The following is a 12333-nucleotide window of genomic DNA, read 5'->3' on the forward strand; positions in this document are numbered from 1 at the left end:
TGGCATCCTTGGATACTGCAATCCCAGCTGATCACATAGCAACTCAGCTGCACATGGGCATATGCTGCAGATTGAAGCGTCTGAGTGCAGGAGTCTTAGTGAAGTCATCCAAACATTGAAAACAGATAGAGGCAGGATTCATTAAATTCTGATCTGTATCATGAAATTCAAAGATAAAAGCACAAAGATGTTAGACTACACATAGATGGTTCTGCCTAACAAAATATAAGGCATGTATAAAAGGGTAGCAGATACAAACAGAAGAACATATTGAGCATCTAAAAAATAGCCAATTGTTAAGAGAATAAATAGTTAAACAGAAAGAAGGGAAGTATAGTATAAAGGCAGGGGCAGAGAGAATACAGTGGGATGTACTTGTAATAGCAACAAATGTGTAAGTTGCTATGTCTCACAGTTACACTAAGCTATATGGTACAAATCACTAAGTAAAGTTATAAAAACATAGCAAAGCCCAGAGAGTCATTCATTCCCCTGGGTTGCATAGTATTTAGTAGAACAATCCAACGACATTCTTTTTTAAGAAGGGCTTTTTCCAAGTCCCCACCTCTAATACCCAGTGACACCCTATCAAGAGCAAAAGCTGAAATAAATGTACTATCAGCAGCATGGCACTGTAAAAAATGCCTTGCTACTGAAGTAATTTTTTTAAAGGCATCCAAATCCCGCTGGGCTGATCTAATATTCCTAGAATGTTCTAAAATTCTGAACCGAAGTTCGCGGGTCGTCATACCCAGTGCTTGACAAATCACCCAAAGAACAACATTCGTTTTTGACATAAATGTATTTATTGTGTATGTCGGATCTAGAAATAAAAGCCAGATGTAAATGACTAGTTTCCTGAACCCCTTAACCAGTGTCTGGACGTCGCCGCTTCACAATATCTAAAGCAGCTATCCCGCCTGGGATATTACCTGATCCGCAGTCCCTCAATGTCCAGGTACCCTCATTCCCTCAATGTTATACATTGGAGAGGTGGTGTTTCTTACCTGTCTTCTGGGTATGGGGAGATTCCGATGTTTTCCGTGTGAAGCTTGAGTCAGATCTGGAAGAAAGCAGTATAGGTTATTTCGGTGTAGTATAGGGCAGTTAAGATATATAGGGTAAATAAGAGATCCAGAAACAGAGTGTGAGACAGACATAGAGTGTGGGTGAGAGACAGAGTGAGACACAGAGAGAGGGAGAGAGAGAGTCAAAGAGAGAGAGAGTGCAAGAGTCAGAGAGAGAGGAGAGAGAGACAGTCAGAGAGAGAGAGAAAGTCAGAGAGAGATTCAAAGAGAGAGTCAGAGTCAGAGTGAGAGAGAGAGGGTCAGAGAGAGAGAGAGGGTCAGACAGACAGAGAGAGGGTCAGAGACAGACAGAGAGAGAGGGTCAGAGACAGATAGAGAGAGAGGGTCAGAGACAGATAGAGAGAGAGAGGATCAGAGACAGAGAGGGTGAGAGACAGAGAGAGAGAGGACGAGAGACAGGGTGAGAGACAAGGGGTGATTGGGGGGGTGATTGGGTGGGTGGGATGACAGGGTAATTGGGTGGGGGGGACGGGGTGATTGGGTGACGGGGTATTGGGGTGGGGTGACAAGGTGATTGGGTGGGTTGATGGGGTGGGGTGACACTTCTGGTATCCTACACACACACACACACACACACACACTCCCATACATGCACACACACCCACACACACAGCATGTCACACACACACACACACACACACACACACACACACACACACACACACACACACACACACACACACACACACACACACACACACACACACACACACACACACCAGCATGTCACACACACACCCAGCATGTCACACACACACCCAGCATGTCACACACACATCCAGCATGTCACACACACATCCAGCATGTCACAAACACACACACACACATCCAGCATGTCACACTCACACACACACACACACACGCTCTCTCTCTCATACATACACACTCATACACACACTCCCATGCATGCACACACACACACACCCAGCATGTCACACACACACATCCAGCATGTCACACACACACACACACAGACACACACACACACACACACAGACCCAGCATAGCACACACACAGACACAGCATCCATTGGACACAAGGAGGGAGGGGGGGGGTCGGGAGGGCTGTGGAGATGGTAATGCATGAGGCAGGGGGAGCACTTACTTCCTCTATAAACAGGCCTGGAAAGGATGGCGGACGTCACTGCTCCTGCTCATATACTGTAGAGCAAGCCTCCCCCCCCCAAATAAAAAAAAAGTATTGGCAGCGGGCCAACTCGAGTCAGGCCAATCAGAGAAGGGGATTTTTTTTTTCTCGCCTTGAGCAGGGGAAATTGAAAGAAGACCGCATGCGTTGCAGGGGCGGCCATTACGGGTCGCCACCGGGCCAAATCAAATCACTCCTGGCGAGCGGGCGACCGGATTTGTCGAGCACTGGTCATACCTATATATTTAAGTTTACAGGGACAGGTGAGACAGTAAATGACTCCTTTAGATTTACAATTTAAAGTATAGCCAATATTGTAGGTTTTAGTGTTGTCACTATTGGAAAATCTGTCAGTCTGTGTCATACATCTACAGGCCGAACAATTACTGCATTTCGAGAAGCCTTTTTTCCTAATGATAAGGAAAGTCTCACTGGTGTGGGGAGTGTAATGGCTATGTACCAGACGGTCTTGTAAGTTAGGTGAACGGCGACTTGTTAAATTAACCCTGTCACCTAGTGTATCCCTAAGTTACTCATCGGTACATAAAACAGGCCAGTGTTTTTGGAGAATGGATTTAAGTTCTCCCCATCTGTCATTGTAAGGTCCAATAAAGCGAATTTTGGAATCTGTCGTTTTCTTTTTTGGATGTAACAATGTTGTACGTTCATTTATTACACTGTGTTGGTACCCTTCATGGAAATTTTTTCTACTATATCCTCTAGATTTGAACCTCTTTTTCATCTCAGCTGCCCTACGTACAAAACATTCCTCTGTAGAACAATTGCATTTTAACCTAATAAATTCACTACGAGGAATGCCCTTAATCTGATGCTGCTAGTGGAAGCTGGGAGCGTGTAAAATAGAATTAGTAGAAGTCGACTTCCTGAAGATATCAGTCCCCACATTGCCACTGGCATCAATAGAGATCTGAAGATCCAAAAAATCAATCGATTTGGGGCTACATCTGTAGGTAAGTCGAATATTGTGTTCATTGTGGTTGAGCACATCAATGAAACTCCTAAACTCAGCGGCAGTGCCCTGCCATAGGATAAGAATGTCATCGATGTATCTCAACCACAACAGAACATGCGAGGTCAAATGGATATTGAAAATTGTGCCCTTGTATTCTCCAACGTCTTAGCGTGAAAATACACCGTCTGGACAACTCCAACCTCCGGAGGATTTACCCCACTCTTATAGCGCTGATGACCTGGGAAAACAAAATGGCGGACGAGCTCGGGAGAAGACAGTAATTGAGTCAGACAACCAGTGAAGCTTTGTCAAAAACTGTTCTCTCATTTATTGAAGGTCTACAGCCAGGTTATATAGCAAACTTGAGCATAGAAAAAACACAGATATGAGAACATACTTCCCCTTTTACTTCACAGTCTGTCTATCTCAGCAAAATGACAGTTAGACAGTTTATGGTCTGGGAAAGGGGCTCAATACCAAGTTAGGAGGCCGTTAAGGAAATGGCAGTATGTTGTGAAATGCATTGTTGTGTAACTTATGCCCAGTATGGCTGAAGACAAGTTCCTGTTTTCTACAGGGCAAAATAAGTCTGAATAAGTCTGAACAAACACAGTTCAGCTAGAGATAAGTAGGTGACAGGTCAGGTCACATTCTCAGACCTGCCTGCACAGCACAATTAAATATGGCATATGGCATGTGATTAGTTCCTGAGACTTAAACGTTAGTACAGAATAGTTATAGAAAAATGGTTAACCAGCAATCAAAATGGAGTCCCCCCTTATATGCACATTTACAATCCCCCCTTTTGTCATCACAAAATGACAATTAAACCCCTAGGATATGGGGGTCTCGTATTGGATTTGAATGTTATCATAATCCATCAAAGGTATCTGGACTCTAGTGGCAGTAGGTCCAGAGTTACGTATCATATTTGAGAAACTGTGAATGGGGGCATTAACGTCCAGTGATGCATATGCGTGATCAATGGACTTACCAAAAGGCATAATCATTTTACATAAAGATAAGCACATAAATTTGCAGCATGAAAAAATAATAACTAATACTACGATTATACTAGTGATTACTATCAGTCCCATAAGAAGTTTCCTTCCCAATTCTCCAATCCATGCACCTAACCCAAAAGTCCAATCAAACTGATCAATTCTCTCAGTAATGTCTGCGACAAGAGTTTTGATGTCAGCGACATGATTCTGCAATGATTTGGAGTGATCAGAGAGATTGAAACAACACATTCCCTGAAAATCTTGACATCCATGCTCATGTTTAAGCAAAAGATAATCTATTGTGGCGCGATTTTCCAAAATTGCTTTGCGTGTGTCTTGTAAATCTATCATTAGTTCTTCTAGGGCCTGGGAAGTGTGATTTAACCCCTTGGCTACAGTGCATGCCAGTTTGGCGAGAGTTCTTGCTGTATACACAGCCAATCCAGGAACTCCAACAAGGGAAGCTGCTAGACTTACAATTTCAGTGGTTGATAATAAATTTACATGTGGATCGCAATTTTCAGTAAGTGAAATAGTGGATCGCTTAATTTTGGTTTGATGTAAGCCAGGTTCTACAGAAAACATCATTAACCCTAACCTGGTGAGAGCACATGGCCCCCCTGAGATGTTTCCTGGTATGTAAGTGTAGGTAGTATTACCACAAGAAAACAACCATCCAACGGGAAGTTTAACAGGATAAAGATGACTTGGTGTGCTTACTGTGTGATTGCAACTCATAGTGTTATTGACGCTAGTACATGTGTCATCAGTTCGACTACACAATATTCTGGTCATGTTGGTGGAAACTGAGGGCGTCAATTTTACTTGTTTACATTTACCTATCTTTTCAGGATTACATGTCATTTGATAACATATGTCACCCTGTGTTATATTCTGGGTCTTAATTTGTGTCATGTTAAGCCATTTCTCACCAATACACTGGGGACAGTCACGACAATATTCATAAACAGAAAAATGCTTTCGCACATCATGATGTTCTGCTAAACTATCATTATTGCTTATGCTAAACACTTTTAACAAAATCTCTACTGGTGTGGGTACTGCTATTAAACAGCTTGTGAGTATGTCAGTTGTGCTGGTCATGTCGGTTAAACAGAAATGTGACATATTCAGTACCTCAACAGCCAAATGCTTCCAAATGTTAGTTTTGACTTCCGTTAGAAATGAAGCCATGCGTTTGGAGCGTGTGTAATGTTTTCCTGGCAAATTGTGAGAGTTAAACTGGACCTGTGGTGCATGGGTTTCGCTTTCATCTTGTTCTTTGGAGATGAGAGAAGAGAGTTCACCTTCTCCAGAGAAAACATAACTTTCAGGTGGACTGTGGTTAGGGCAGGTTATAGTGGTACTCTTGATACTAGTGATACTGAGTCCATTAACGTAGATGTAGCAAAAAGCGCATATTATGATTGTCAATACGGTCAAGAATAGACAAACGTGTATGCATCTGCGCCGATTCTTCTGAAATCGTGTCTCTGGTATTTGATGAATCTCGATTGTCGGCTCTACTCTTTCGTTGACTTGATACATGATGCGTGAATCCATGTAGACGAATCTTCAGTCACAAAACACCACTTCCCTTTCCCACCAGCCCAAAAATAAATTTGCATACGAGGGGGCACAAGTGGCCCCCATCACTGTCCCTCTTGTCTGCAGATAAAAACGATTCTTAAAAACAAAAAAGTTATGGTGTAAAATAAAGGACAAAAGTTGTAGGAGTAAATCAATGAGATTAGGGCTGAATTGTGACATTCTAAGGAAGAACTCAGCAGCAGATAAACCGTCTTTGTGGCTTATAGACGTGTACAGAGCTTCCACGTCACATGTGGCAATGATTGTATTTGCATCCACCGTGACACCATCGAGTCTGGATAGGACATCCATGGTGTCACGGAGATACAATGGCAATGCTTCAACCGCTGGACATAAATAGGGGTCCAGGAATTTACTAATAGGTTCACGTAAGCTACCGATACCGATACCGGCCACTATTGGCCTTCCTGGTGGATTAGTTAAGCTTTTATGTATCTTGGGTAATAAATAGAATGTAGCAGTCGTCGGATGTTTCGTGACCAGACTGTCTCTATTTTTCGATGTTATTGTACCCAAGGCACATGCTTCACTGAGAATTGTGTCAAGTTCAATTTTGAACTTGTCTGTCGGATCAGCAGCCAATTCCTTATAGCAAGTTCGGTCCCTTAACTGTTTGAAGGCTTCGCGTTCATACTGTGATTTAGGCCATACCACAACACTAGACACACACACACACACGCTAGAGAGGGTTCTGAAGAATTAAATGCTGAAATAATCTTGCACACACTAGTAGAAGGAAGCTAGGTAACAACGAATTATATGATTGCCGAAAATGCATGCACTTATAGAAGAATTAGTAATCTAATTAGATAACCTGTCCAAGATTTTCATCTAATTAAAAACAGAAAGAGAAATCATACACCTTAACTTAAATAGGTCATGGCAACATTATATATATATTTTTTTTTTAAAGTTATAAAAAAAAAAAACCCCATTGTGACCATCTACATTACTAGTGAATCAGAGCTAATCAAAAATGTACGGTGTTGGTTCAATAACAATAACCTAAAGAACAAAATGCTGCTGGCCAAGTGAGGTATCATCCAAGAAGCATTAATGAGCTAAACGTGCCTGCAGACTAACAATATTGGAGATAACTTGCTATCAGCTTCTGTATAACTTCTAGAAGAGAAACTTGTTCATCATGTGCCACTGCTGCACAGAGGGGGTTGTTTGATCCAATTAATATGCTACTATGTGCAGCCTACTATGGTCTTGCACTTATTTCGTTGTGCGATAGCTGAAGGTCTATAGGGAAACTTACACGCCTCCAGATTTCTTTCCACATTAATGGAAACCCCTATTATTTTATCAATAGGAAAAAAAAATTCCATCTGCAACAATGAGTCATCATCACCTACTGCAGCATAACAACAGGCTTCTCCATCTCAGCCTCTGCATCCCTTCAGAGGGAAAGGACCATCTCTTATTGACACACACACACACACACACACACACACACACACACACACACACACACACACACACACACACACACACACACACACACACACACACACACACACACACTTGTTTTCTTCTTATTTGTATATGTAAAGCCTGTGACAATGTATAATTCTACATTCTACGCTGGCAATTGTTTGGTGCACCTGTTATAAAATCCTGGATTTTTTGGCCAACATAATGGCTGCTTCAGTCAGTGTAACTCAGCAGCTACAATGTATCCTTATATTACCAAGGTAACATTATCTATTGTTACAATTTACAGATCAAACTGCTGGGAACATTGGCAACAAATTATCACAAATCTTGCACTGCTTGGGAGGTGAGCTAAACTCGCTATAGAAAATCAAAGGATGTGTTAAAAACTCATTAAAAATGGTATTAAGAATTGAAAAATATTATTAGAACTGATTTATTTTAAAAATCCATATAAGATTTCACATCTTGCTGCTTTTACTTCCCGCCGAGCAGTCTGAAAAACAATTCACCATGAAATGTAGTGCTCGAAACTTTCCTACTGAATATATTATTGCAGAAGGGGTAATGAGAGGCTAGTTATTTAGAGCTAATTTAATTCAGACGTATAACAGGAAAACAGACTGAAAATGGAACATTAGTGCTTCTAAAAGGCTGGGCACAACAATTAAAAACAAGGATTCCTGTAAGGCAAGAAATCATCTAAATGAATGATTACATGATTAAGATTTAAAGAGGCAATCCAAACAGTACTTTAAATAAATAAATATATGGACACTTTCATTACCTTTATTGAAAACAAATTACCTAAATGAATGATTGATTGGTTCTCCCATGATTGATCAGCAAAATCCTGCTTCCCAGGGTTCACTAAACAGCTGCCTTTCAGTTTCAATCAATCCTTCAGTCCGTGTAACTCAGCAGCTACAATGTATCCTTTTATTACCAAGATAACATTATCTATTGTTACAGTTTACAGCTCAAACTGCTGGTGATATTGGTAACAAATGATCACACACAGGAAAGTGTTACAAAAAAATCTTGCACTGCTGGGGATGTGTGCTAAAACCCGCTATAGAAATCAAAGGATGCTCATTATATTAAAACTCACTAAAAATGGCATTAACAAGTGAATTCAAAAATAGTTTTTTAGTAAGCATAATTTAATACTAAAGAAATGTTTTTTTTTATTTTTTAACACAGGATATTGCATGGATTGCTCCATTGCAACAAAAAAATTGCAAGAAATTGAACTATACCTTTGTAGACTATACAATACAGTTGTGAAAAGCACATGATACAAAAAATGTCTGATTATTTTTCAACAATAATTTCTCTTTGTGAATACATATTGTATTTGTTAGTCATTTCTGACAAAAATGTTAACACACTGATAGAAAACTGCTGCAATGAAGTGGTAAGAAAGTAATACTGTAGAAGTAATTGCGCCCATCCTTACCAAAGTTGTAAATCTACATTTATTTTTGTGCTAACCATACCGGAGACCTTATCCCGTTCATTGTTTCACAGGTGTTCTCTTTCCCCCAATATCATAGCACAATATGAACAACAATTACTCCTCACCTCTGCTGGTGTTATCCCTGGCATTCGTATATCCAGTGTATAATCTGACGAGCCTGGAGACATTACAGGCCGTGTTGTTCCCAAGCAGTCATTGGAAAGAGATCTGGATGGTTCCTTATATCTTCAATAAAAAAAAAAAATGAAAAATAAACATTTTAAGTTTCTTTTTTTTATTCCATCATGAACTCTGTTCTACATGCCTACAAGTTACAGTAATGAGCTCTATTTTGTAACTACAAATCAAGTAATTAAGACATGTTCAATATCTTTTCTTCAGATATAAGTAGCAAACCGTACACATGCTGAGAAGACAACACATTTAGAAAGTGAAGTACAGTATTAGTTAGTAAAAAGGACTAAAACTGGAAATTCTAAGTGCATAGACAATGAAGGCTGTGAGCTGCGACAGAGGTAGAGGCTGTGATATAAGTAGATAATAGGACAGTATATAAAAGATAGCTGTATTTATTTATTTATCTTACTACAAATAAATCATTAAACCATCTTGGTAACGGGATCCAGAAGAATAGGAATAGGTTTGATTAGGCTCCTAAACCTAGACTAGAGGCAATATGACAGCTGCAAACAGTTCACACTCATTGATACTTTTTGTAATACGCAGTAAAGTTTGCAGCAGTATCTTTCACTTTCCAGAATGCTGTAGAAGAAGCTTGGACAGCCAAACTGTTCATTTTCAGCATGGAGCTCAATGGAATTAGAAAGACGCACACCAATGTTAGATTTGGGATTCTATGATGCTTTCACATCTTATAATTGTCTTGACTAATCATTGTAGATGATTTAATGCCTTATTAAAGTAATTAGTTATGCCAACATAGACATGAGTTGACCCCTTCACATCAGTTTAAACCCATTTTGTGATTTAATGATGAACCTAAAAGGAGCATGAGTAAAGATCTTGCATCATAAAACATTTTAATATGAGCACATGACTAGAATATTATTTACATAAGCATAATAAATAAAACAGAGCTGTTCATGGAACATCAGGATCTATCACAGGATGTCTGTCATTTATGTTTGTTCAAACAATACCTGCTTTCTGCATCTAAAGTAATCTTCTCTAGCATTTCTACTCCGGTTTTCATTTCCTGCTCATGTGTGTGTTTTTCCAATCTAATAAATCTGCCAGAACTTTTTTTTATAGAATGATAAATTATATATATAATGACATGCAAATTACACAGTAATATTGCCATTTGCTATATATATATATTTTTTTTTTTAAGGTACAGGGACAGAGAGAGGATTTGAAGTAAGCGTATGGTTGCTAGATCACGATGGACCAGTGAATCAGACAATTAAAGCAATTGCTTTATCTAAATAAACTGGTTTCTCAGTTTCTCAGGGGTACAGATATTTTCTATGCTAATATATGTAGAAATGGCATTAATAAATAAAACAATATTACAGAATTGCATTCTGCGCCAAATATGTTGGGAATTGAAATTCAATGTGTAAATATAAACTGGCAAGAAGTTTGCATTGTTGCATGAAATCTGTTGACATTAGGAACTCATGACCAACCAATTCTTAACTGGCATGCATTTGCGCAAATTTGTTGTAGATCATCTATACTCTCGATCTATTAATACACTGTACAAAATAGACATGAGTATAGTGGCTGTAAAAATAATACTTCCTTAAATAACAAAGCTTTTCAGAAATAATACAGGCCTTTGGAAGAGAAAGATGCATACGAAATGGAATAATCAGAGAATATTGTAGTGAATAATATATGTGCGTATAAATATTTAATGTAATAATTATAGAGACTGATACATTTATGTTTTCCTAGCAATCACAGCTCATTTTTAAACACCATCAGAGGACAAATGTATTCATGTAAATGTGCGGATTTCATCGTACAGAAGCACAGCAGTGAATACCCAACACCTTTATAATAATAATTTTTTTTTTAATATATATATATATATATATAGATGAAAAGAGAAAAAAGTAACCCGTATGGGAGCACTCAGGTATGCAAAAGATTAATATATTTATTTATTTGACACAATGCAAAAAGAATTGAATAAACAGTACATGATTAAAAACACTTAAAAAAGAGGCATTGACCCCTGTCACGGTTGCTACCCTAAAACACTAATAAGCAACACTAGGGAACGACATACATTGTCAACCCTATACATAAGTAGGATAGTGACTCAAACAAAACTGGGGTAAATCAGAATAAATCACAATAGGTTATTGGGTTCAAAAGGCACCTATACAAAGCTAAGGATGATTCACACTACACACCAGAAGGTGGACTGATCAAAGTATATATGACAATCACCAGGCATCACACATCTGCATGAGCATACAATGATTTGACCAATACTTTCAGCATAAATCCTATGTAGGAAAGGTAGTGAGATGGAATAAAGTCCCTAGGTGTGTAGAGTAATGGAGTTGGTAAAATAGCATATATAGAAAAATACCTAATGGACGCCTATTACATAACCTTGTGTTAATAGTCAGTACCCCTAATGCAAAAATGAAGGTCACAGTCCAGAAAAATGGTGTGCATAAGTGCTGGGTAGCATAGTTACGTGAGCCAATGGGTCAGGGGTCCTGCCTCGCACCCCCACTCCGACGCGTTTCGTCCAGAGACTTTGACTAGGAGTGGTGAGGGAACTAAAGCTGAATGCTGTTTATGTAGGGATGTTTTTCGCGCCAAAAACGGATGAGGGCGGCAGCAGCTGCAGGTGCTTAAAATAGATTACTGCTGATCTTCCGTGTCTGCGTGTCAGACTGGCACGCGAGTAGTGTGCGCATGTGCAGCTTGTAGATAATGGTTTCTATATATGTGTCTACTGCGCATGTGCTAAGTGCAGCGTCCCAGTATTTACGTCTGTATAATGATATGCAAGGCGTCGCTGCACCTTTTAGTGCGTGTCAGCTTGGACCGCACACCGCGCATGCGCGCTGAGTGTGTCTATTGATCCATGTACTGGCGGTCACAAAAATAGCTGGAAAAGTAGTGATGATGCCCATAATCACTTATCACATACTATTGAGGGGATTGATGTAACTAATGTCCACTAATATTTAGAAGAGCAGCAGATATAGTTTAAGACAAATCTGAGTAGTACCATAGAGAGAGGCACATGTATGGGAGCTGCAACAGCGCACCCTAATGGAGCGGAGGTATATTGAGTGCATATTTTTAAAGCACAATGAGCTATGTATCTTCAATATTTGTGTCAATTAGTGTAATACATCCAAAATTGTGCAATACAAACAGGGATTGAAAAACATTTGCAACATGTATCAATGTCCAATGAATAGTTATTGAATCCATAATATCCAACTTGTTAATCCCATAAGTCCAGGAATGTGCCAGGTGTATTTGGTCCAGGTATATCCAGAATCGAAATTTTTGTGGCATCTGCGGTTACGGCATCTCCATGATGCACCGATCCGCGGATGCGGTCCACCGCTGCGTGGTACACGGACCAT

The 12333-nt window shown here is 39.5% G+C and overlaps 1 long non-coding RNA gene across 3 annotated transcripts in view; it reads right to left on the bottom strand.

Annotated features, from left to right (window-relative positions):
* Window positions 1-8867: 8867 nt before the first annotated feature.
* The window catches only part of LOC142483676 (uncharacterized), a 7255-nt gene continuing 3789 nt past the window's right edge, over window positions 8868-12333 (bottom strand). For all 3 annotated transcript variants that reach the window (XR_012797415.1, XR_012797416.1, XR_012797414.1), the window contains exon 3: window positions 8868-8968. This is a non-coding gene — a long non-coding RNA (uncharacterized LOC142483676). The remainder of the gene's footprint in view (window positions 8969-12333) is intronic.

The sequence above is a fragment of the Ascaphus truei genome, unplaced genomic scaffold, assembly GCF_040206685.1.
Source record: "Ascaphus truei isolate aAscTru1 unplaced genomic scaffold, aAscTru1.hap1 HAP1_SCAFFOLD_3539, whole genome shotgun sequence".
Taxonomy (NCBI): Eukaryota; Metazoa; Chordata; class Amphibia; order Anura; family Ascaphidae; genus Ascaphus; species Ascaphus truei.